The sequence below is a fragment of the Schistocerca gregaria genome, unplaced genomic scaffold, assembly GCF_023897955.1.
Source record: "Schistocerca gregaria isolate iqSchGreg1 unplaced genomic scaffold, iqSchGreg1.2 ptg000699l, whole genome shotgun sequence".
Classification (NCBI taxonomy): Eukaryota; Metazoa; Arthropoda; class Insecta; order Orthoptera; family Acrididae; genus Schistocerca; species Schistocerca gregaria.
Genome location: NW_026062078.1, coordinates 115,001 through 120,000, shown reverse-complemented (window position 1 = coordinate 120,000; position 5,000 = coordinate 115,001). Strand labels below are relative to the sequence as shown.

The 5,000-nt window shown below is 53.4% G+C and overlaps 2 non-coding genes across 2 annotated transcripts in view; both read left to right on the top strand.

The window, feature by feature from the left end:
• The first annotated feature begins 2,715 nt into the window (after positions 1 to 2,715).
• Positions 2,716 to 4,608, top strand: LOC126320061 (small subunit ribosomal RNA). The gene has a single exon (XR_007557830.1). It is a non-coding gene; the product is annotated as a small subunit ribosomal RNA (ribosomal RNA).
• A 368-nt stretch (positions 4,609 to 4,976) lies between these two features.
• Positions 4,977 to 5,000, top strand: part of LOC126320049 (5.8S ribosomal RNA) — a 155-nt gene continuing 131 nt past the window's right edge. The window contains exon 1 of the ribosomal RNA XR_007557819.1: positions 4,977 to 5,000. This exon is cut by the window's right edge and continues 131 nt beyond it. This is a non-coding gene — a ribosomal RNA (5.8S ribosomal RNA).

Genomic DNA, 5,000 nt, shown 5'->3' with positions numbered 1-5,000 from the left:
CAGATTATCGCTTAACCTAACTGTGGCTGTACCAGATTATCGCTTAACCTAACTGTGGTTGTACCAGATTATCCCTTAACCTAACTCAATTTGTCCCTTAACCTAACTCAATTTGTCCCTTAACCTAACTCAATTTGTCCCTTAACCTAACTCAATTTGTCCCTTAACCTAACTCAATTTGTCCCTTAACCTAACTCAATTTGTCCCTTAACCTAACTCAATTTGTCCCTTAACCTAACTCAATTTGTCCCTTAACCTAACTCAATTTGTCCCTTAACCTAACTCAATTTGTCCCTTAACCTAACTCAATTTGTCCCTTAACCTAACTCAATTTGTCCCTTAACCTAACCCACGTTGTCCCTTAACCTAACCCAATTTGTCCCTTAACCTAACTCAATTTGTCCCTTAACCTAACTCAATTTGTCCCTTAACCTAACTCAATTTGTCCCTTAACCTAACTCAATTTGTCCCTTAACCTAACTCAATTTGTCCCTTAACCTAACTCAATTTGTCCCTTAACCTAACCCACGTTGTCCCTTAACCTAACCCACGTTGTCCCTTAACCTAACCCACGTTGTCCCTTAACCTAACCCACGTTGTCCCTTAACCTAACCCACGTTGTCCCTTAACCTAACCCACGTTGTCCCTTAACCTAACCCACGTTGTCCCTTAACCTAACCCACGTTGTCCCTTAACCTAACCCACGTTGTCCCTTAACCTAACCCACGTTGTCCCTTAACCTAACCCACGTTGTCCCTTAACCTAACCCACGTTGTCCCTTAACCTAACCCACGTTGTCCCTTAACCTAACCCACGTTGTCCCTTAACCTAACCCACGTTGTCCCTTAACCTAACCCACGTTGTCCCTTAACCTAACCCACGTTGTCCCTTAACCTAACCCACGTTGTCCCTTTGCCTAACATAGTTCACTGCTCGGAATCTCTGGTGTCGTTGTTATCCTCATGTAGATGTCTTGCGAGTGTTGCTTACTTTCCACATATTCCCGCTATCCACTGTCAATTGTACTGCAATAGGACTATATCGCCCCCCCCCCCCCTCTGCCCCTCTCTTTGTGTCTCCGTCCTCTCAAGCTGGTCGGTCTGGCGTTTGAGTGTTAAATGAGCCTCGCAGCTGTTCAGTTGCGTTCAGATGTCGACGCCCTCAGTGTACGTCGTGGTATGGTCTGTGTCCATTGTCCGCTGATGTCGTACGCGTAACCCACACGCTGTACCGATCATCGGTAGTTACGTACAGAGTGAAGTAGTGTGATACGTGTGACCGTACGCTGGCTGTGCCCAACGGTGTCGAATCTCAATTTCCATATGTTGTGCTCGATGCTACTTGTCTCGTCTCCCAATAACAGCTAGGTTGCACTGTGGTACGCCGTAGAGGCGTGTGGGAGGAACGTACGAACGCATTGTATGTCACCCTGGGTCGCTGGGGGTGGTGGTGCGGTGAGTCAGGTCAGGTCAGCGTGAGCCGTGTGATGTAGTGACGCGTGTATTCCGACTTTGTCGTATTGCCTCACACAAAGTGCTACCCTGGTGGACCGCGTTCCATATCTGGGACATGCCGCAGATGCCGGTTGACAGTGGATCGCGGAAGGGACATCGCATACGTGCGCGGGCCACCTTCCACGTGTTCTCTTCTGCACATGTCGCAGTGTGTATGTGGTCTGATGTAGCGTGTCGTGACACATGACATCCTGGCATGCAAGAATTGTTGAATTCGCAAATGTAGGTGGACATCTACGTTTACTGCCCAAGATACGCAAATGAACTGGAAATCCGTTGTTGAGCGGTTGTTCACGCTGGAGGTGAATCTGTGATGGCGACGATCGGTACAGCTATTAACCGGTTGTTTCAGCGGTACCCGCCACATCCACACACGTGACTAGGCCCATGTGGGTATGAAGCGATACGCGGCGGTGGCTTGGTGGGACTGTTCCCGGCCGGTGAAGGGGGGCCGCCCGGCGTGTTGGCCGCGCGCTGCGTGGGCGCACGCGCAACAGGCGGCTGGTGGGGGGCGCCGAGTGGCAGGAGCGCCAGCCGACGGGCTCGGCAGGCGGCGCAGCTACGCTGCGGCGCACCCTGCACGCGGCGCCTGGCGGCCAAAGTTGGTTCAGCCGAGCCCGGTGCGAAGCGCGGTGGACATCTGCAGTGTGCTGGTCTGATTGAGGACTGTGTGCGTTGAGGATGCGCCGCCGCCTGGCACTCGGCGCCGCGACGCCGTCTGCTGCTCGGTCGCCCCAGCGGTTCTCGCAGGTGGTTTGTATCGCAGTTGTGCGGACGTGTTGGCGCGTGCGCTGTGCTGGGAGAGTTCGCTTCTGCACCCAAGTGGGGCTTTGCCCTTGTGTGGCGCTGGCGTTGGAGCTGCCGGTCACCATAGGTGGCGCGTGTTGTCTCCCGCCGGCAATGCCACGACAGCACGCTCCCGGGCCTCTGTCGGCAGCGGCAAGCTCAGTTGGGAGCAAGGGTGTTCGCACTAAAACCGTCTACTCGCCTAACTCCGGGCGATTGCGCCTCTCTCGAAACCGACCAAGTACCTAGGACGGCGCTGCGCGCCGCCGGGACCTGAGAGGGTTTCGAGGTGTATCGTGCAGGGGAGCTCGGCCTCCTCCTGTTTGCAGAATAATTGAGCGGACGCTTGCGTGTTCGCGCGGGCCCCCGGGACACACTCCCGGGCGGCCGGCTGCTCAGCTCTAGTTGACGCAGCTCCCTGGTTGATCCTGCCAGTAGTCATATGCTTGTCTCAAAGATTAAGCCATGCATGTCTCAGTACAAGCCGCATTAAGGTGAAACCGCGAATGGCTCATTAAATCAGTTATGGTTCCTTAGATCGTACCCACGTTACTTGGATAACTGTGGTAATTCTAGAGCTAATACATGCAAACAGAGTCCCGACCAGAGATGGAAGGGACGCTTTTATTAGATCAAAACCAATCGGATTGGCTTGTCTGGTCCGTTTGCCTTGGTGACTCTGAATAACTTTGGGCTGATCGCACGGTCCTCGTACCGGCGACGCATCTTTCAAATGTCTGCCTTATCAACTGTCGATGGTAGGTTCTGCGCCTACCATGGTTGTAACGGGTAACGGGGAATCAGGGTTCGATTCCGGAGAGGGAGCCTGAGAAACGGCTACCACATCCAAGGAAGGCAGCAGGCGCGCAAATTACCCACTCCCGGCACGGGGAGGTAGTGACGAAAAATAACGATACGGGACTCATCCGAGGCCCCGTAATCGGAATGAGTACACTTTAAATCCTTTAACGAGTATCTATTGGAGGGCAAGTCTGGTGCCAGCAGCCGCGGTAATTCCAGCTCCAATAGCGTATATTAAAGTTGTTGCGGTTAAAAAGCTCGTAGTTGGATTTGTGTCCCACGCTGTTGGTTCACCGCCCGTCGGTGTTTAACTGGCATGTATCGTGGGACGTCCTGCCGGTGGGGCGAGCCGAAGGGGTGCTTTCGCGTCCCGAGGCGGACCCCGTTTAAATCCTACCAGGGTGCTCTTTGTTGAGTGTCTCGGTGGGCCGGCACGTTTACTTTGAACAAATTAGAGTGCTTAAAGCAGGCAAGCCCGCCTGAATACTGTGTGCATGGAATAATGGAATAGGACCTCGGTTCTATTTTGTTGGTTTTCGGAACCCGAGGTAATGATTAATAGGGACAGGCGGGGGCATTCGTATTGCGACGTTAGAGGTGAAATTCTTGGATCGTCGCAAGACGAACAGAAGCGAAAGCATTTGCCAAGTATGTTTTCATTAATCAAGAACGAAAGTTAGAGGTTCGAAGGCGATCAGATACCGCCCTAGTTCTAACCATAAACGATGCCAGCCAGCGATCCGCCGCAGTTCCTCCGATGACTCGGCGGGCAGCCTCCGGGAAACCAAAGCTTTTGGGTTCCGGGGGAAGTATGGTTGCAAAGCTGAAACTTAAAGGAATTGACGGAAGGGCACCACCAGGAGTGGAGCCTGCGGCTTAATTTGACTCAACACGGGAAACCTCACCAGGCCCGGACACCGGAAGGATTGACAGATTGATAGCTCTTTCTTGATTCGGTGGGTGGTGGTGCATGGCCGTTCTTAGTTGGTGGAGCGATTTGTCTGGTTAATTCCGATAACGAACGAGACTCTAGCCTGCTAACTAGTCGCGTGACATCCTTCGTGCTGTCAGCGATTACTTTTCTTCTTAGAGGGACAGGCGGCTTCTAGCCGCACGAGATTGAGCAATAACAGGTCTGTGATGCCCTTAGATGTTCTGGGCCGCACGCGCGCTACACTGAAGGAATCAGCGTGTCTTCCTAGGCCGAAAGGTCGGGGTAACCCGCTGAACCTCCTTCGTGCTAGGGATTGGGGCTTGCAATTGTTCCCCATGAACGAGGAATTCCCAGTAAGCGCGAGTCATAAGCTCGCGTTGATTACGTCCCTGCCCTTTGTACACACCGCCCGTCGCAACTACCGATTGAATGATTTAGTGAGGTCTTCGGACTGGTACGCGGCATCGACTCTGTCGTTGCCGATGCTACCGGAAAGATGACCAAACTTGATCATTTAGAGGAAGTAAAAGTCGTAACAAGGTTTCCGTAGGTGAACCTGCGGAAGGATCATTACCGACTAGACTGCATGTCTTTCGATGTGCGTGTCGTGTCGTGTCGCGCAACACGCTACCTGTACGGCAGTGGCCGTGCGCCGCGTGCGGAACCACGCGTGCCTCTCAAAACTAGCGGAAGTGTTGTTGTTGTGTGGTACGAGCGCTGAAGCTCTGGAGCGGCTGGCCTGCGGTACCTGGCGCCTGGCGCCGGTTTTGAATGACGTTCGCCCGAGTGCCTGTCCGCTCCGGTGTGGAGCCGTACGACGCCCATCGGCTGTGAGGCCGTTGGACACAAAAAAAAATAGTGGAACAGGGGCCGTCAGACGCCTCAGTCCCGCAAATGCTACTGTCTTGAAAGAGACAGTGGGAGACTGAAAAGGAAAAGATCACCCAGGACGGTGGATCACTCGG